Below are 13369 nucleotides of genomic sequence, written 5' to 3'. Positions count from 1 at the left end.
GGAGTCACTTTCTAATGCCTTCTCGATTTCTTCCAGAGAGAGAAATGAAAAAGCTTACGGCACCTGGGATTCCCAGGCGGTCTTCCATCCAAGTACTAACCAGGCCCTACTCTGCTTAGCTTCTGAGATCAGACGAGATCAGGCGGAGCAAGAGAGGTATGGCCGTAAGCAACTGTATGTCCTCTTCCTAATCTTTTAAAATGTGTCAAAGGTTTTGTAGTTTTGACAATGAAATGGAGTCACTTTCTAAGGCCTTCTCTGTGTCTTTTACAGATCGAAATGAAAAAGCTTACAGCACCTGGGATTCCCAGGCGGTCTTCCATCCAAGTACTAACCAGGCCCTACTCTGCTTAGCTTCTGAGATCAGACGAGATCAGGCGGAGCCAGAGAGGTATGGCCGTAAGCAACTGTATGTCCTCTTCCTAATCTTTTAAAATGTGTCAAAGGTTTTGGAGTTTTGATAATGAAAAAGGAGTCACTTTCTAATGCCTTCTCGATTTCTTCCAGAGAGAGAAATGAAAAAGCTTACGGCACCTGGGATTCCCAGGCGGTCTTCCATCCAAGTACTAACCAGGCCCTACTCTGCTTAGCTTCTGAGATCTGACGAGATCAGGCGGAGCCAGAGAGGTATGGCCGTAAGCAACCGTATGTCCTCTTCCTAATCTTTTAAAATGTGTCAAAGGTTTTGTAGTTTTGACAATGAAATGGAGTCACTTTCTAAGGCCTTCTCTGTGTCTTTTACAGATCGAAATGAAAAAGCTTACAGCACCTGGGATTCCCAGGCGGTCTTCCATCCAAGTACTAACCAGGCCCTACTCTGCTTAGCTTCTGAGATCAGACGAGATCAGGCGGAGCCAGAGAGGTATGGCCGTAAGCAACTGTATGTCCTCTTCCTAATCTTTTAAAATGTGTCAAAGGTTTTGGAGTTTTGATAATGAAAAAGGAGTCACTTTCTAATGCCTTCTCGATTTCTTCCAGAGAGAGAAATGAAAAAGCTTACGGCACCTGGGATTCCCAGGCGGTCTTCCATCCAAGTACTAACCAGGCCCTACTCTGCTTAGCTTCTGAGATCAGACGAGATCAGGCGGAGCCAGAGAGGTATGGCCGTAAGCAACTGTATGTCCTCTACCTAATCTTTTAAAATGTGTCAAAGGTTTTGGAGTTTTGATAATGAAAAAGGAGTCACTTTCTAAGGCCTTCTCTGTGTCTTTTACAGATCGAAATGAAAAAGCTTACAGCACCTGGGATTCGCAGGCGGTCTTCCATCCAAGTACTAACCAGGCCCTACTCTGCTTAGCTTCTGAGATCAGACGAGATCAGGCCGAGCCAGAGAGGTATGGCCGTAAGCAACTGTATGTCCTCTTCCTAATCTTTTAAAATGTGTCAAAGGTTTTGGAGTTTTGATAATGAAAAAGGAGTCACTTTCTAATGCCTTCTCGATTTCTTCCAGAGAGAGAAATGAAAAAGCTTACGGCACCTGGGATTCCCAGGCGGTCTTCCATCCAAGTACTAACCAGGCCCTACTCTGCTTAGCTTCTGAGATCTGACGAGATCAGGCGGAGCCAGAGAGGTATGGCCGTAAGCAACCGTATGTCCTCTTCCTAATCTTTTAAAATGTGTCAAAGGTTTTGTAGTTTTGACAATGAAATGGAGTCACTTTCTAAGGCCTTCTCTGTGTCTTTTACAGATCGAAATGAAAAAGCTTACAGCACCTGGGATTCCCAGGCGGTCTTCCATCCAAGTACTAACCAGGCCCTACTCTGCTTAGCTTCTGAGATCAGACGAGATCAGGCGGAGCCAGAGAGGTATGGCCGTAAGCAACTGTATGTCCTCTACCTAATCTTTTAAAATGTGTCAAAGGTTTTGGAGTTTTGATAATGAAAAAGGAGTCACTTTCTAAGGCCTTCTCTGTGTCTTTTACAGATCGAAATGAAAAAGCTTACAGCACCTGGGATTCCCAGGCGGTCTTCCATCCAAGTACTAACCAGGCCCTACTCTGCTTAGCTTCTGAGATCTGACGAGATCAGGCGGAGCCAGAGAGGTATGGCCGTAAGCAACTGTATGTCCTCTTCCTAATCTTTTAAAATGTGTCAAAGGTTTTGTAGTTTTGACAATGAAATGGAGTCACTTTCTAAGGCCTTCTCTGTGTCTTTTACAGATCGAAATGAAAAAGCTTACAGCACCTGGGATTCCCAGGCGGTCTTCCATCCAAGTACTAACCAGGCCCTACTCTGCTTAGCTTCTGAGATCAGACGAGATCAGGCGGAGCCAGAGAGGTATGGCCGTAAGCAACTGTATGTCCTCTACCTAATCTTTTAAAATGTGTCAAAGGTTTTGGAGTTTTGATAATGAAAAAGGAGTCACTTTCTAAGGCCTTCTCTGTGTCTTTTACAGATCGAAATGAAAAAGCTTACAGCACCTGGGATTCCCAGGCGGTCTTCCATCCAAGTACTAACCAGGCCCTACTCTGCTTAGCTTCTGAGATCAGACGAGATCAGGCGGAGCCAGAGAGGTATGGCCGTAAGCAACTGTATGTCCTCTACCTAATCTTTTAAAATGTGTCAAAGGTTTTGGAGTTTTGATAATGAAAAAGGAGTCACTTTCTAAGGCCTTCTCTGTGTCTTTTACAGATCGAAATGAAAAAGCTTACAGCACCTGGGATTCGCAGGCGGTCTTCCATCCAAGTACTAACCAGGCCCTACTCTGCTTAGCTTCTGAGATCAGACGAGATCAGGCCGAGCCAGAGAGGTATGGCCGTAAGCAACTGTATGTCCTCTTCCTAATCTTTTAAAATGTGTCAAAGGTTTTGGAGTTTTGATAATGAAAAAGGAGTCACTTTCTAATGCCTTCTCGATTTCTTCCAGAGAGAGAAATGAAAAAGCTTACGGCACCTGGGATTCCCAGGCGGTCTTCCATCCAAGTACTAACCAGGCCCTACTCTGCTTAGCTTCTGAGATCTGACGAGATCAGGCGGAGCCAGAGAGGTATGGCCGTAAGCAACCGTATGTCCTCTTCCTAATCTTTTAAAATGTGTCAAAGGTTTTGTAGTTTTGACAATGAAATGGAGTCACTTTCTAAGGCCTTCTCTGTGTCTTTTACAGATCGAAATGAAAAAGCTTACAGCACCTGGGATTCCCAGGCGGTCTTCCATCCAAGTACTAACCAGGCCCTACTCTGCTTAGCTTCTGAGATCAGACGAAATCAGGCGGAGCCAGAGAGGTATGGCCGTAAGCAACTGTATGTCCTCTACCTAATCTTTTAAAATGTGTCAAAGGTTTTGGAGTTTTGATAATGAAAAAGGAGTCACTTTCTAAGGCCTTCTCTGTGTCTTTTACAGATCGAAATGAAAAAGCTTACAGCACCTGGGATTCGCAGGCGGTCTTCCATCCAAGTACTAACCAGGCCCTACTCTGCTTAGCTTCTGAGATCAGACGAGATCAGGCCGAGCCAGAGAGGTATGGCCGTAAGCAACTGTATGTCCTCTTCCTAATCTTTTAAAATGTGTCAAAGGTTTTGGAGTTTAGATAATGAAAAAGGAGTCACTTTCTAATGCCTTCTCGATTTCTTCCAGAGAGAGAAATGAAAAAGCTTACGGCACCTGGGATTCCCAGGCGGTCTTCCATCCAAGTACTAACCAGGCCCTACTCTGCTTAGCTTCTGAGATCTGACGAGATCAGGCGGAGCCAGAGAGGTATGGCCGTAAGCAACTGTATGTCCTCTTCCTAATCTTTTAAAATGTGTCAAAGGTTTTGTAGTTTTGACAATGAAATGGAGTCACTTTCTAAGGCCTTCTCTGTGTCTTTTACAGATCGAAATGAAAAAGCTTACAGCACCTGGGATTCCCAGGCGGTCTTCCATCCAAGTACTAACCAGGCCCTACTCTGCTTAGCTTCTGAGATCAGACGAGATCAGGCGGAGCCAGAGAGGTATGGCCGTAAGCAACTGTATGTCCTCTACCTAATCTTTTAAAATGTGTCAAAGGTTTTGGAGTTTTGATAATGAAAAAGGAGTCACTTTCTAAGGCCTTCTCTGTGTCTTTTACAGATCGAAATGAAAAAGCTTACAGCACCTGGGATTCGCAGGCGGTCTTCCATCCAAGTACTAACCAGGCCCTACTCTGCTTAGCTTCTGAGATCAGACGAGATCAGGCGGAGCCAGAGAGGTATGGCCGTAAGCAACTGTATGTCCTCTTCCTAATCTTTTAAAATGTGTCAAAGGTTTTGGAGTTTTGATAATGAAAAAGGAGTCACTTTCTAATGCCTTCTCGATTTCTTCCAGAGAGAGAAATGAAAAAGCTTACGGCACCTGGGATTCCCAGGCGGTCTTCCATCCAAGTACTAACCAGGCCCTACTCTGCTTAGCTTCTGAGATCTGACGAGATCAGGCGGAGCCAGAGAGGTATGGCCGTAAGCAACCGTATGTCCTCTTCCTAATCTTTTAAAATGTGTCAAAGGTTTTGTAGTTTTGACAATGAAATGGAGTCACTTTCTAAGGCCTTCTCTGTGTCTTTTACAGATCGAAATGAAAAAGCTTACAGCACCTGGGATTCCCAGGCGGTCTTCCATCCAAGTACTAACCAGGCCCTACTCTGCTTAGCTTCTGAGATCAGACGAGATCAGGCGGAGCCAGAGAGGTATGGCCGTAAGCAACTGTATGTCCTCTACCTAATCTTTTAAAATGTGTCAAAGGTTTTGGAGTTTTGATAATGAAAAAGGAGTCACTTTCTAAGGCCTTCTCTGTGTCTTTTACAGATCGAAATGAAAAAGCTTACAGCACCTGGGATTCGCAGGCGGTCTTCCATCCAAGTACTAACCAGGCCCTACTCTGCTTAGCTTCTGAGATCAGACGAGATCAGGCCGAGCCAGAGAGGTATGGCCGTAAGCAACTGTATGTCCTCTTCCTAATCTTTTAAAATGTGTCAAAGGTTTTGGAGTTTTGATAATGAAAAAGGAGTCACTTTCTAATGCCTTCTCGATTTCTTCCAGAGAGAGAAATGAAAAAGCTTACGGCACCTGGGATTCCCAGGCGGTCTTCCATCCAAGTACTAACCAGGCCCTACTCTGCTTAGCTTCTGAGATCTGACGAGATCAGGCGGAGCCAGAGAGGTATGGCCGTAAGCAACTGTATGTCCTCTTCCTAATCTTTTAAAATGTGTCAAAGGTTTTGTAGTTTTGACAATGAAATGGAGTCACTTTCTAAGGCCTTCTCTGTGTCTTTTACAGATCGAAATGAAAAAGCTTACAGCACCTGGGATTCCCAGGCTGTCTTCCATCCAAGTACTAACCAGGCCCTACTCTGCTTAGCTTCTGAGATCAGACGAGATCAGGCGGAGCCAGAGAGGTATGGCCGTAAGCAACTGTATGTCCTCTTCCTAATCTTTTAAAATGTGTCAAAGGTTTTGGAGTTTTGATAATGAAAAAGGAGTCACTTTCTAAGGCCTTCTCGATTTCTTCCAGAGAGAGAAATGAAAAAGCTTACGGCACCTGGGATTCCCAGGCGGTCTTCCATCCAAGTACTAACCAGGCCCTACTCTGCTTAGCTTCTGAGATCAGACGAGATCAGGCGGAGCCAGAGAGGTATGGCCGTAAGCAACTGTATGTCCTCTACCTAATCTTTTAAAATGTGTCAAAGGTTTTGGAGTTTTGACAATGAAATGGAGTCACTTTCTAAGTTCTTCTCTGTGTCTTTTACAGATCGAAATAAAAAAGCTTACAGCACCTGGGATTCCCAGGCGGTCTTCCATCCAAGTACTAACCAGGCCCTACTCTGCTTAGCTTCTGAGATCTGACGAGATCAGGCGGAGCCAGAGAGGTATGGCCGTAAGCAACTGTATGTCCTCTACCTAATCTTTTAAAATGTGTCAAAGGTTTTGGAGTTTTGACAATGAAATGGAGTCACTTTCTAAGTTCTTCTCTGTGTCTTTTACAGATCGAAATAAAAAAGCTTACAGCACCTGGGATTCCCAGGCGGTCTTCCATCCAAGTACTAACCAGGCCCTACTCTGCTTAGCTTCTGAGATCAGACGAGATCAGGCGGAGCCAGAGAGGTATGGCCGTAAGCAACTGTATGTCCTCTTCCTAATCTTTTAAAATGTGTCAAAGGTTTTGGAGTTTTGATAATGAAAAAGGAGTCACTTTCTAATGCCTTCTCGATTTCTTCCAGAGAGAGAAATGAAAAAGCTTACGGCACCTGGGATTCCCAGGCGGTCTTCCATCCAAGTACTAACCAGGCCCTTCGCTGCTTAGCTTCTGAGATCTGACGAGATCAGGCGGAGCCAGAGAGGTATGGCCGTAAGCAACTGTATGTCCTCTACCTAATCTTTTAAAATGTGTCAAAGGTTTTGTAGTTTTGACAATTAAATGGAGTCACTTTCTAAGGCCTTCTCTGTGTCTTTTACAGATCGAAATGAAAAAGCTTACAGCACCTGGGATTCCCAGGCGGTCTTCCATCCAAGTACTAACCAGGCCCTACTCTGCTTAGCTTCTGAGATCAGACGAGATCAGGCGAAGCCAGAGAGGTATGGCCGTAAGCAACTGTATGTCCTCTTCCTAATATTTTAAAATGTGTCAAAGGTTTTGGAGTTTAGATAATGAAAAAGGAGTCACTTTCTAATGCCTTCTCGATTTCTTCCAGAGAGAGAAATGAAAAAGCTTACAGCACCTGGGATTCCCAGGCGGTCTTCCATCCAAGTACTAACCAGGCCCTACTCTGCTTAGCTTCTGAGATCTGACGAGATCAGGCGGAGCCAGAGAGGTATGGCCGTAAGCAACTGTATGTCCTCTTCCTAATCTTTTAAAATGTGTCAAAGGTTTTGTAGTTTTGACAATGAAATGGAGTCACTTTCTAAGGCCTTCTCTGTGTCTTTTACAGATCGAAATGAAAAAGCTTACAGCACCTGGGATTCCCAGGCGGTCTTCCATCCAAGTACTAACCAGGCCCTACTCTGCTTAGCTTCTGAGATCAGACGAGATCAGGCGGAGCCAGAGAGGTATGGCCGTAAGCAACTGTATGTCCTCTTCCTAATCTTTTAAAATGTGTCAAAGGTTTTGTAGTTTTGACAAAGAAATGGAGTCACTTTCTAAGGCCTTCTCTGTGTCTTTTACAGATCGAAATGAAAAACCTTACAGCACCTGGGATTCCCAGGCGGTCTTCCATCCAAGTACTAACCAGGCCCTACTCTGCTTAGCTTCTGAGATCAGACGAGATCAGGCAGAGCCAGAGAGGTATGGCCGTAAGCAACTGTATGTCCTCTTCCTAATCTTTTAAAATGTGTCTAAGGTTTTGGAGTTTTGATAATGAAAAAGGAGTCACTTTCTAATGCCTTCTCGATTTCTTCCAGAGAGAGAAATGAAAAAGCTTACGGCACCTGGGATTCCCAGGCGGTCTTCCATCCAAGTACTAACCAGGCCCTACTCTGCTTAGCTTCTGAGATCAGACGAGATCAGGCGGAGCCAGAGAGGTATGGCCGTAAGCAACTGTATGTCCTCTACCTAATCTTTTAAAATGTGTCAAAGGTTTTGGAGTTTTGACAATGAAATGGAGTCACTTTCTAAGTTCTTCTTTGTGTCTTTTACAGATCGAAATGAAAAAGCTTACAGCACCTGGGATTCCCAGGCGGTCTTCCATCCAAGTACTAACCAGGCCCTACTCTGCTTAGCTTCTGAGATCAGACGAGATCAGGCGGAGCCAGAGAGGTATGGCCGTAAGCAACTGTATGTCCTCTTCCTAATCTTTTAAAATGTGTCAAAGGTTTTGGAGTTTTGATAATGAAAAAGGAGTCACTTTCTAATGCCTTCTCGATTTCTTCCAGAGAGAGAAATGAAAAAGCTTACGGCACCTGGGATTCCCAGGCGGTCTTCCATCCAAGTACTAACCAGGCCCTACTCTGCTTAGCTTCTGAGATCAGACGAGATCAGGCGGAGCCAGAGAGGTATGGCCGTAAGCAACTGTATGTCCTCTTCCTAATCTTTTAAAATGTGTCAAAGGTTTTGGAGTTTTGATAATGAAAAAGGAGTCACTTTCTAATGCCTTCTCGATTTCTTCCAGAGAGAGAAATGAAAAAGCTTACGGCACCTGGGATTCCCAGGCGGTCTTCCATCCAAGTACTAACCAGGCCCTACTCTGCTTAGCTTCTGAGATCAGACGAGATCAGGCGGAGCCAGAGAGGTATGGCCGTAAGCAACTGTATGTCCTCTACCTAATCTTTTAAAATGTGTCAAAGGTTTTGTAGTTTTGACAATGAAATGGAGTCACTTTCTAAGGCCTTCTCTGTGTCTTTTACAGATCGAAATGAAAAAGCGTACAGCACCTGGGATTCCCAGGCGGTCTTCCATCCAAGTACTAACCAGGCCCTACTCTGCTTAGCTTCTGAGATCAGACGAGATCAGGCGGAGCCAGAGAGGTATGGCCGTAAGCAACTGTATGTCCTCTACCTAATCTTTTAAAATGTGTCAAAGGTTTTGTAGTTTTGACAATGAAATGGAGTCACTTTCTAAGGCCTTCTCTGTGTCTTTTACAGATAGAAATGAAAAAGCTTACGGCACCTGGGATTCCCAGGCGGTCTTCCATCCAAGTACTAACCAGGCCCTACTCTGCTTAGCTTCTGAGATCAGACGAGATCAGGCGGAGCCAGAGAGGTATGGCCGTAAGCAACTGTATGTCCTCTACCTAATCTTTTAAAATGTGTCAAAGGTTTTGTAGTTTTGACAATTAAATGGAGTCACTTTCTAAGGCCTTCTCTGTGTCTTTTACAGATCGAAATGAAAAAGCTTACAGCACCTGGGATTCCCAGGCGGTCTTCCATCCAAGTACTAACCAGGCCCTACTCTGCTTAGCTTCTGAGATCTGACGAGATCAGGCGGAGCCAGAGAGGTATGGCCGTAAGCAACTGTATGTCCTCTACCTAATCTTTTAAAATGTGTCAAAGGTTTTGGAGTTTTGACAATGAAATGGAGTCACTTTCTAAGTTCTTCTCTGTGTCTTTTACAGATCGAAATAAAAAAGCTTACAGCACCTGGGATTCCCAGGCGGTCTTCCATCCAAGTACTAACCAGGCCCTACTCTGCTTAGCTTCTGAGATCTGACGAGATCAGGCGGAGCCAGAGAGGTATGGCCGTAAGCAACTGTATGTCCTCTACCTAATCTTTTAAAATGTGTCAAAGGTTTTGGAGTTTTGATAATGAAAAAGGAGTCACTTTCTAAGGCCTTCTCTGTGTCTTTTACAGATCGAAATGAAAAAGCTTACAGCACCTGGGATTCCCAGGCGGTCTTCCATCCAAGTACTAACCAGGCCCTACTCTGCTTAGCTTCTGAGATCAGACGAGATCAGGCGGAGCCAGAGAGGTATGGCCGTAAGCAACTGTATGTCCTCTTCCTAATCTTTTAAAATGTGTCAAAGGTTTTGTAGTTTTGACAATGAAATGGAGTCACTTTCTAAGGCCTTCTCTGTGTCTTTTACAGATCGAAATGAAAAAGCTTACAGCACCTGGGATTCCCAGGCGGTCTTCCATCCAAGTACTAACCAGGCCCTACTCTGCTTAGCTTCTGAGATCAGACGAGATCAGGCGGAGCCAGAGAGGTATGGCCGTAAGCAACTGTATGTCCTCTTCCTAATCTTTTAAAATGTGTCAAAGGTTTTGGAGTTTTGATAATGAAAAAGGAGTCACTTTCTAATGCCTTCTCGATTTCTTCCAGAGAGAGAAATGAAAAAGCTTACGGCACCTGGGATTCCCAGGCGGTCTTCCATCCAAGTACTAACCAGGCCCTACTCTGCTTAGCTTCTGAGATCTGACGAGATCAGGCGGAGCCAGAGAGGTATGGCCGTAAGCAACCGTATGTCCTCTTCCTAATCTTTTAAAATGTGTCAAAGGTTTTGTAGTTTTGACAATGAAATGGAGTCACTTTCTAAGGCCTTCTCTGTGTCTTTTACAGATCGAAATGAAAAAGCTTACAGCACCTGGGATTCCCAGGCGGTCTTCCATCCAAGTACTAACCAGGCCCTACTCTGCTTAGCTTCTGAGATCAGACGAGATCAGGCGGAGCCAGAGAGGTATGGCCGTAAGCAACTGTATGTCCTCTACCTAATCTTTTAAAATGTGTCAAAGGTTTTGGAGTTTTGATAATGAAAAAGGAGTCACTTTCTAAGGCCTTCTCTGTGTCTTTTACAGATCGAAATGAAAAAGCTTACAGCACCTGGGATTCGCAGGCGGTCTTCCATCCAAGTACTAACCAGGCCCTACTCTGCTTAGCTTCTGAGATCAGACGAGATCAGGCCGAGCCAGAGAGGTATGGCCGTAAGCAACTGTATGTCCTCTTCCTAATCTTTTAAAATGTGTCAAAGGTTTTGGAGTTTTGATAATGAAAAAGGAGTCACTTTCTAATGCCTTCTCGATTTCTTCCAGAGAGAGAAATGAAAAAGCTTACGGCACCTGGGATTCCCAGGCGGTCTTCCATCCAAGTACTAACCAGGCCCTACTCTGCTTAGCTTCTGAGATCAGACGAGATCAGGCGGAGCCAGAGAGGTATGGCCGTAAGCAACTGTATGTCCTCTACCTAATCTTTTAAAATGTGTCAAAGGTTTTGTAGTTTTGACAATGAAATGGAGTCACTTTCTAAGGCCTTCTCTGTGTCTTTTACAGATAGAAATGAAAAAGCTTACGGCACCTGGGATTCCCAGGCGGTCTTCCATCCAAGTACTAACCAGGCCCTACTCTGCTTAGCTTCTGAGATCTGACGAGATCAGGCGGAGCCAGAGAGGTATGGCCGTAAGCAACTGTATGTCCTCTTCCTAATATTTTAAAATGTGTCAAAGGTTTTGGAGTTTAGATAATGAAAAAGGAGTCACTTTCTAATGCCTTCTCGATTTCTTCCAGAGAGAGAAATGAAAAAGCTTACGGCACCTGGGATTCCCAGGCGGTCTTCCATCCAAGTACTAACCAGGCCCTACTCTGCTTAGCTTCTGAGATCTGACGAGATCAGGCGGAGCCAGAGAGGTATGGCCGTAAGCAACTGTATGTCCTCTTCCTAATCTTTTAAAATGTGTCAAAGGTTTTGTAGTTTTGACAATGAAATGGAGTCACTTTCTAAGGCCTTCTCTGTGTCTTTTACAGATCGAAATGAAAAAGCTTACAGCACCTGGGATTCCCAGGCTGTCTTCCATCCAAGTACTAACCAGGCCCTACTCTGCTTAGCTTCTGAGATCAGACGAGATCAGGCGGAGCCAGAGAGGTATGGCCGTAAGCAACTGTATGTCCTCTTCCTAATCTTTTAAAATGTGTCAAAGGTTTTGGAGTTTTGATAATGAAAAAGGAGTCACTTTCTAAGGCCTTCTCGATTTCTTCCAGAGAGAGAAATGAAAAAGCTTACGGCACCTGGGATTCCCAGGCGGTCTTCCATCCAAGTACTAACCAGGCCCTACTCTGCTTAGCTTCTGAGATCAGACGAGATCAGGCGGAGCCAGAGAGGTATGGCCGTAAGCAACTGTATGTCCTCTACCTAATCTTTTAAAATGTGTCAAAGGTTTTGGAGTTTTGACAATGAAATGGAGTCACTTTCTAAGTTCTTCTCTGTGTCTTTTACAGATCGAAATAAAAAAGCTTACAGCACCTGGGATTCCCAGGCGGTCTTCCATCCAAGTACTAACCAGGCCCTACTCTGCTTAGCTTCTGAGATCTGACGAGATCAGGCGGAGCCAGAGAGGTATGGCCGTAAGCAACTGTATGTCCTCTACCTAATCTTTTAAAATGTGTCAAAGGTTTTGGAGTTTTGACAATGAAATGGAGTCACTTTCTAAGTTCTTCTCTGTGTCTTTTACAGATCGAAATAAAAAAGCTTACAGCACCTGGGATTCCCAGGCGGTCTTCCATCCAAGTACTAACCAGGCCCTACTCTGCTTAGCTTCTGAGATCAGACGAGATCAGGCGGAGCCAGAGAGGTATGGCCGTAAGCAACTGTATGTCCTCTTCCTAATCTTTTAAAATGTGTCAAAGGTTTTGGAGTTTTGATAATGAAAAAGGAGTCACTTTCTAATGCCTTCTCGATTTCTTCCAGAGAGAGAAATGAAAAAGCTTACGGCACCTGGGATTCCCAGGCGGTCTTCCATCCAAGTACTAACCAGGCCCTTCGCTGCTTAGCTTCTGAGATCTGACGAGATCAGGCGGAGCCAGAGAGGTATGGCCGTAAGCAACTGTATGTCCTCTACCTAATCTTTTAAAATGTGTCAAAGGTTTTGTAGTTTTGACAATTAAATGGAGTCACTTTCTAAGGCCTTCTCTGTGTCTTTTACAGATCGAAATGAAAAAGCTTACAGCACCTGGGATTCCCAGGCGGTCTTCCATCCAAGTACTAACCAGGCCCTACTCTGCTTAGCTTCTGAGATCAGACGAGATCAGGCGAAGCCAGAGAGGTATGGCCGTAAGCAACTGTATGTCCTCTTCCTAATATTTTAAAATGTGTCAAAGGTTTTGGAGTTTAGATAATGAAAAAGGAGTCACTTTCTAATGCCTTCTCGATTTCTTCCAGAGAGAGAAATGAAAAAGCTTACAGCACCTGGGATTCCCAGGCGGTCTTCCATCCAAGTACTAACCAGGCCCTACTCTGCTTAGCTTCTGAGATCAGACGAGATCAGGCGGAGCCAGAGAGGTATGGCCGTAAGCAACTGTATGTCCTCTTCCTAATCTTTTAAAATGTGTCAAAGGTTTTGTAGTTTTGACAAAGAAATGGAGTCACTTTCTAAGGCCTTCTCTGTGTCTTTTACAGATCGAAATGAAAAAGCTTACAGCACCTGGGATTCCCAGGCGGTCTTCCATCCAAGTACTAACCAGGCCCTACTCTGCTTAGCTTCTGAGATCAGACGAGATCAGGCAGAGCCAGAGAGGTATGGCCGTAAGCAACTGTATGTCCTCTTCCTAATCTTTTAAAATGTGTCTAAGGTTTTGGAGTTTTGATAATGAAAAAGGAGTCACTTTCTAATGCCTTCTCGATTTCTTCCAGAGAGAGAAATGAAAAAGCTTACGGCACCTGGGATTCCCAGGCGGTCTTCCATCCAAGTACTAACCAGGCCCTACTCTGCTTAGCTTCTGAGATCAGACGAGATCAGGCGGAGCCAGAGAGGTATGGCCGTAAGCAACTGTATGTCCTCTACCTAATCTTTTAAAATGTGTCAAAGGTTTTGGAGTTTTGACAATGAAATGGAGTCACTTTCTAAGTTCTTCTTTGTGTCTTTTACAGATCGAAATAAAAAAGCTTACAGCACCTGGGATTCCCAGGCGGTCTTCCATCCAAGTACTAACCAGGCCCTACTCTGCTTAGCTTCTGAGATCAGACGAGATCAGGCGAAGCCAGAGAGGTATGGCCGTAAGCAACTGTATGT

The 13369-nt window shown here is 44.6% G+C and overlaps 57 non-coding genes across 57 annotated transcripts; all 57 read right to left on the bottom strand.

Moving 5' to 3' along the window:
• Positions 1-51: 51 nt before the first annotated feature.
• Positions 52-170, bottom strand: LOC144397208 (5S ribosomal RNA). Its single transcript, XR_013459353.1, has one exon. It is a non-coding gene; the product is annotated as a 5S ribosomal RNA (ribosomal RNA).
• Positions 171-286: 116 nt separating this feature from the next.
• On the bottom strand, positions 287-405 carry LOC144396148 (5S ribosomal RNA). Its single transcript, XR_013458294.1, has one exon. It is a non-coding gene; the product is annotated as a 5S ribosomal RNA (ribosomal RNA).
• A 117-nt stretch (positions 406-522) lies between these two features.
• Positions 523-641, bottom strand: LOC144395909 (5S ribosomal RNA). Its single transcript, XR_013458053.1, has one exon. It is a non-coding gene; the product is annotated as a 5S ribosomal RNA (ribosomal RNA).
• Positions 642-757: 116 nt separating this feature from the next.
• LOC144396147 (5S ribosomal RNA) lies at positions 758-876 on the bottom strand. The gene has a single exon (XR_013458293.1). It is a non-coding gene; the product is annotated as a 5S ribosomal RNA (ribosomal RNA).
• Positions 877-993: 117 nt separating this feature from the next.
• Positions 994-1112, bottom strand: LOC144401633 (5S ribosomal RNA). The gene has a single exon (XR_013463568.1). It is a non-coding gene; the product is annotated as a 5S ribosomal RNA (ribosomal RNA).
• A 117-nt stretch (positions 1113-1229) lies between these two features.
• Positions 1230-1348, bottom strand: LOC144399685 (5S ribosomal RNA). The gene has a single exon (XR_013461831.1). It is a non-coding gene; the product is annotated as a 5S ribosomal RNA (ribosomal RNA).
• Positions 1349-1465: 117 nt separating this feature from the next.
• On the bottom strand, positions 1466-1584 carry LOC144395898 (5S ribosomal RNA). The gene has a single exon (XR_013458042.1). It is a non-coding gene; the product is annotated as a 5S ribosomal RNA (ribosomal RNA).
• A 116-nt stretch (positions 1585-1700) lies between these two features.
• On the bottom strand, positions 1701-1819 carry LOC144396146 (5S ribosomal RNA). The gene has a single exon (XR_013458292.1). It is a non-coding gene; the product is annotated as a 5S ribosomal RNA (ribosomal RNA).
• Positions 1820-1936: 117 nt separating this feature from the next.
• On the bottom strand, positions 1937-2055 carry LOC144389779 (5S ribosomal RNA). The gene has a single exon (XR_013453929.1). It is a non-coding gene; the product is annotated as a 5S ribosomal RNA (ribosomal RNA).
• Positions 2056-2171: 116 nt separating this feature from the next.
• Positions 2172-2290, bottom strand: LOC144396145 (5S ribosomal RNA). Its single transcript, XR_013458291.1, has one exon. It is a non-coding gene; the product is annotated as a 5S ribosomal RNA (ribosomal RNA).
• Positions 2291-2407: 117 nt separating this feature from the next.
• On the bottom strand, positions 2408-2526 carry LOC144396144 (5S ribosomal RNA). The gene has a single exon (XR_013458290.1). It is a non-coding gene; the product is annotated as a 5S ribosomal RNA (ribosomal RNA).
• A 117-nt stretch (positions 2527-2643) lies between these two features.
• Positions 2644-2762, bottom strand: LOC144399684 (5S ribosomal RNA). The gene has a single exon (XR_013461830.1). It is a non-coding gene; the product is annotated as a 5S ribosomal RNA (ribosomal RNA).
• Positions 2763-2879: 117 nt separating this feature from the next.
• On the bottom strand, positions 2880-2998 carry LOC144395887 (5S ribosomal RNA). Its single transcript, XR_013458031.1, has one exon. It is a non-coding gene; the product is annotated as a 5S ribosomal RNA (ribosomal RNA).
• Positions 2999-3114: 116 nt separating this feature from the next.
• LOC144398361 (5S ribosomal RNA) lies at positions 3115-3233 on the bottom strand. Its single transcript, XR_013460508.1, has one exon. It is a non-coding gene; the product is annotated as a 5S ribosomal RNA (ribosomal RNA).
• A 117-nt stretch (positions 3234-3350) lies between these two features.
• Positions 3351-3469, bottom strand: LOC144399683 (5S ribosomal RNA). Its single transcript, XR_013461829.1, has one exon. It is a non-coding gene; the product is annotated as a 5S ribosomal RNA (ribosomal RNA).
• Positions 3470-3586: 117 nt separating this feature from the next.
• On the bottom strand, positions 3587-3705 carry LOC144395876 (5S ribosomal RNA). Its single transcript, XR_013458020.1, has one exon. It is a non-coding gene; the product is annotated as a 5S ribosomal RNA (ribosomal RNA).
• A 116-nt stretch (positions 3706-3821) lies between these two features.
• On the bottom strand, positions 3822-3940 carry LOC144396143 (5S ribosomal RNA). The gene has a single exon (XR_013458289.1). It is a non-coding gene; the product is annotated as a 5S ribosomal RNA (ribosomal RNA).
• A 117-nt stretch (positions 3941-4057) lies between these two features.
• On the bottom strand, positions 4058-4176 carry LOC144398218 (5S ribosomal RNA). The gene has a single exon (XR_013460365.1). It is a non-coding gene; the product is annotated as a 5S ribosomal RNA (ribosomal RNA).
• A 117-nt stretch (positions 4177-4293) lies between these two features.
• Positions 4294-4412, bottom strand: LOC144395865 (5S ribosomal RNA). The gene has a single exon (XR_013458009.1). It is a non-coding gene; the product is annotated as a 5S ribosomal RNA (ribosomal RNA).
• Positions 4413-4528: 116 nt separating this feature from the next.
• LOC144396141 (5S ribosomal RNA) lies at positions 4529-4647 on the bottom strand. Its single transcript, XR_013458287.1, has one exon. It is a non-coding gene; the product is annotated as a 5S ribosomal RNA (ribosomal RNA).
• Positions 4648-4764: 117 nt separating this feature from the next.
• Positions 4765-4883, bottom strand: LOC144399682 (5S ribosomal RNA). Its single transcript, XR_013461828.1, has one exon. It is a non-coding gene; the product is annotated as a 5S ribosomal RNA (ribosomal RNA).
• Positions 4884-5000: 117 nt separating this feature from the next.
• On the bottom strand, positions 5001-5119 carry LOC144395854 (5S ribosomal RNA). The gene has a single exon (XR_013457998.1). It is a non-coding gene; the product is annotated as a 5S ribosomal RNA (ribosomal RNA).
• Positions 5120-5235: 116 nt separating this feature from the next.
• Positions 5236-5354, bottom strand: LOC144399479 (5S ribosomal RNA). Its single transcript, XR_013461625.1, has one exon. It is a non-coding gene; the product is annotated as a 5S ribosomal RNA (ribosomal RNA).
• Positions 5355-5471: 117 nt separating this feature from the next.
• On the bottom strand, positions 5472-5590 carry LOC144401632 (5S ribosomal RNA). Its single transcript, XR_013463567.1, has one exon. It is a non-coding gene; the product is annotated as a 5S ribosomal RNA (ribosomal RNA).
• Positions 5591-5706: 116 nt separating this feature from the next.
• Positions 5707-5825, bottom strand: LOC144389776 (5S ribosomal RNA). The gene has a single exon (XR_013453926.1). It is a non-coding gene; the product is annotated as a 5S ribosomal RNA (ribosomal RNA).
• A 116-nt stretch (positions 5826-5941) lies between these two features.
• LOC144396140 (5S ribosomal RNA) lies at positions 5942-6060 on the bottom strand. Its single transcript, XR_013458286.1, has one exon. It is a non-coding gene; the product is annotated as a 5S ribosomal RNA (ribosomal RNA).
• A 117-nt stretch (positions 6061-6177) lies between these two features.
• On the bottom strand, positions 6178-6296 carry LOC144398769 (5S ribosomal RNA). The gene has a single exon (XR_013460916.1). It is a non-coding gene; the product is annotated as a 5S ribosomal RNA (ribosomal RNA).
• A 116-nt stretch (positions 6297-6412) lies between these two features.
• LOC144391954 (5S ribosomal RNA) lies at positions 6413-6531 on the bottom strand. Its single transcript, XR_013455346.1, has one exon. It is a non-coding gene; the product is annotated as a 5S ribosomal RNA (ribosomal RNA).
• A 117-nt stretch (positions 6532-6648) lies between these two features.
• LOC144389774 (5S ribosomal RNA) lies at positions 6649-6767 on the bottom strand. The gene has a single exon (XR_013453925.1). It is a non-coding gene; the product is annotated as a 5S ribosomal RNA (ribosomal RNA).
• A 116-nt stretch (positions 6768-6883) lies between these two features.
• On the bottom strand, positions 6884-7002 carry LOC144396139 (5S ribosomal RNA). The gene has a single exon (XR_013458285.1). It is a non-coding gene; the product is annotated as a 5S ribosomal RNA (ribosomal RNA).
• A 116-nt stretch (positions 7003-7118) lies between these two features.
• Positions 7119-7237, bottom strand: LOC144399396 (5S ribosomal RNA). The gene has a single exon (XR_013461541.1). It is a non-coding gene; the product is annotated as a 5S ribosomal RNA (ribosomal RNA).
• A 117-nt stretch (positions 7238-7354) lies between these two features.
• LOC144401631 (5S ribosomal RNA) lies at positions 7355-7473 on the bottom strand. The gene has a single exon (XR_013463566.1). It is a non-coding gene; the product is annotated as a 5S ribosomal RNA (ribosomal RNA).
• A 116-nt stretch (positions 7474-7589) lies between these two features.
• Positions 7590-7708, bottom strand: LOC144396138 (5S ribosomal RNA). The gene has a single exon (XR_013458284.1). It is a non-coding gene; the product is annotated as a 5S ribosomal RNA (ribosomal RNA).
• A 117-nt stretch (positions 7709-7825) lies between these two features.
• Positions 7826-7944, bottom strand: LOC144401630 (5S ribosomal RNA). Its single transcript, XR_013463565.1, has one exon. It is a non-coding gene; the product is annotated as a 5S ribosomal RNA (ribosomal RNA).
• A 117-nt stretch (positions 7945-8061) lies between these two features.
• Positions 8062-8180, bottom strand: LOC144401629 (5S ribosomal RNA). The gene has a single exon (XR_013463564.1). It is a non-coding gene; the product is annotated as a 5S ribosomal RNA (ribosomal RNA).
• Positions 8181-8296: 116 nt separating this feature from the next.
• Positions 8297-8415, bottom strand: LOC144398599 (5S ribosomal RNA). Its single transcript, XR_013460746.1, has one exon. It is a non-coding gene; the product is annotated as a 5S ribosomal RNA (ribosomal RNA).
• A 116-nt stretch (positions 8416-8531) lies between these two features.
• On the bottom strand, positions 8532-8650 carry LOC144401628 (5S ribosomal RNA). Its single transcript, XR_013463563.1, has one exon. It is a non-coding gene; the product is annotated as a 5S ribosomal RNA (ribosomal RNA).
• A 116-nt stretch (positions 8651-8766) lies between these two features.
• On the bottom strand, positions 8767-8885 carry LOC144389773 (5S ribosomal RNA). The gene has a single exon (XR_013453924.1). It is a non-coding gene; the product is annotated as a 5S ribosomal RNA (ribosomal RNA).
• Positions 8886-9001: 116 nt separating this feature from the next.
• LOC144389771 (5S ribosomal RNA) lies at positions 9002-9120 on the bottom strand. The gene has a single exon (XR_013453922.1). It is a non-coding gene; the product is annotated as a 5S ribosomal RNA (ribosomal RNA).
• Positions 9121-9237: 117 nt separating this feature from the next.
• On the bottom strand, positions 9238-9356 carry LOC144396137 (5S ribosomal RNA). The gene has a single exon (XR_013458283.1). It is a non-coding gene; the product is annotated as a 5S ribosomal RNA (ribosomal RNA).
• Positions 9357-9472: 116 nt separating this feature from the next.
• On the bottom strand, positions 9473-9591 carry LOC144396136 (5S ribosomal RNA). Its single transcript, XR_013458282.1, has one exon. It is a non-coding gene; the product is annotated as a 5S ribosomal RNA (ribosomal RNA).
• Positions 9592-9708: 117 nt separating this feature from the next.
• LOC144395843 (5S ribosomal RNA) lies at positions 9709-9827 on the bottom strand. The gene has a single exon (XR_013457987.1). It is a non-coding gene; the product is annotated as a 5S ribosomal RNA (ribosomal RNA).
• Positions 9828-9943: 116 nt separating this feature from the next.
• On the bottom strand, positions 9944-10062 carry LOC144396135 (5S ribosomal RNA). Its single transcript, XR_013458281.1, has one exon. It is a non-coding gene; the product is annotated as a 5S ribosomal RNA (ribosomal RNA).
• A 117-nt stretch (positions 10063-10179) lies between these two features.
• LOC144399680 (5S ribosomal RNA) lies at positions 10180-10298 on the bottom strand. The gene has a single exon (XR_013461826.1). It is a non-coding gene; the product is annotated as a 5S ribosomal RNA (ribosomal RNA).
• A 117-nt stretch (positions 10299-10415) lies between these two features.
• On the bottom strand, positions 10416-10534 carry LOC144401627 (5S ribosomal RNA). Its single transcript, XR_013463562.1, has one exon. It is a non-coding gene; the product is annotated as a 5S ribosomal RNA (ribosomal RNA).
• Positions 10535-10650: 116 nt separating this feature from the next.
• Positions 10651-10769, bottom strand: LOC144395832 (5S ribosomal RNA). The gene has a single exon (XR_013457976.1). It is a non-coding gene; the product is annotated as a 5S ribosomal RNA (ribosomal RNA).
• Positions 10770-10886: 117 nt separating this feature from the next.
• Positions 10887-11005, bottom strand: LOC144395820 (5S ribosomal RNA). The gene has a single exon (XR_013457963.1). It is a non-coding gene; the product is annotated as a 5S ribosomal RNA (ribosomal RNA).
• A 116-nt stretch (positions 11006-11121) lies between these two features.
• LOC144399478 (5S ribosomal RNA) lies at positions 11122-11240 on the bottom strand. The gene has a single exon (XR_013461624.1). It is a non-coding gene; the product is annotated as a 5S ribosomal RNA (ribosomal RNA).
• A 117-nt stretch (positions 11241-11357) lies between these two features.
• On the bottom strand, positions 11358-11476 carry LOC144401626 (5S ribosomal RNA). Its single transcript, XR_013463561.1, has one exon. It is a non-coding gene; the product is annotated as a 5S ribosomal RNA (ribosomal RNA).
• Positions 11477-11592: 116 nt separating this feature from the next.
• Positions 11593-11711, bottom strand: LOC144389769 (5S ribosomal RNA). The gene has a single exon (XR_013453921.1). It is a non-coding gene; the product is annotated as a 5S ribosomal RNA (ribosomal RNA).
• Positions 11712-11827: 116 nt separating this feature from the next.
• On the bottom strand, positions 11828-11946 carry LOC144396134 (5S ribosomal RNA). The gene has a single exon (XR_013458280.1). It is a non-coding gene; the product is annotated as a 5S ribosomal RNA (ribosomal RNA).
• Positions 11947-12063: 117 nt separating this feature from the next.
• LOC144398768 (5S ribosomal RNA) lies at positions 12064-12182 on the bottom strand. Its single transcript, XR_013460915.1, has one exon. It is a non-coding gene; the product is annotated as a 5S ribosomal RNA (ribosomal RNA).
• A 116-nt stretch (positions 12183-12298) lies between these two features.
• Positions 12299-12417, bottom strand: LOC144391945 (5S ribosomal RNA). The gene has a single exon (XR_013455340.1). It is a non-coding gene; the product is annotated as a 5S ribosomal RNA (ribosomal RNA).
• Positions 12418-12534: 117 nt separating this feature from the next.
• LOC144396133 (5S ribosomal RNA) lies at positions 12535-12653 on the bottom strand. Its single transcript, XR_013458279.1, has one exon. It is a non-coding gene; the product is annotated as a 5S ribosomal RNA (ribosomal RNA).
• Positions 12654-12769: 116 nt separating this feature from the next.
• LOC144397984 (5S ribosomal RNA) lies at positions 12770-12888 on the bottom strand. The gene has a single exon (XR_013460131.1). It is a non-coding gene; the product is annotated as a 5S ribosomal RNA (ribosomal RNA).
• A 117-nt stretch (positions 12889-13005) lies between these two features.
• LOC144401625 (5S ribosomal RNA) lies at positions 13006-13124 on the bottom strand. The gene has a single exon (XR_013463560.1). It is a non-coding gene; the product is annotated as a 5S ribosomal RNA (ribosomal RNA).
• Positions 13125-13240: 116 nt separating this feature from the next.
• On the bottom strand, positions 13241-13359 carry LOC144391934 (5S ribosomal RNA). The gene has a single exon (XR_013455339.1). It is a non-coding gene; the product is annotated as a 5S ribosomal RNA (ribosomal RNA).
• Between the last annotated feature and the right edge of the window lie 10 nt (positions 13360-13369).

The sequence above is a fragment of the Gasterosteus aculeatus genome, chromosome 2 (assembly GCF_964276395.1).
Source record: "Gasterosteus aculeatus chromosome 2, fGasAcu3.hap1.1, whole genome shotgun sequence".
Taxonomy (NCBI): Eukaryota; Metazoa; Chordata; class Actinopteri; order Perciformes; family Gasterosteidae; genus Gasterosteus; species Gasterosteus aculeatus.
This window is presented reverse-complemented; position numbering and strand designations above follow the sequence as displayed.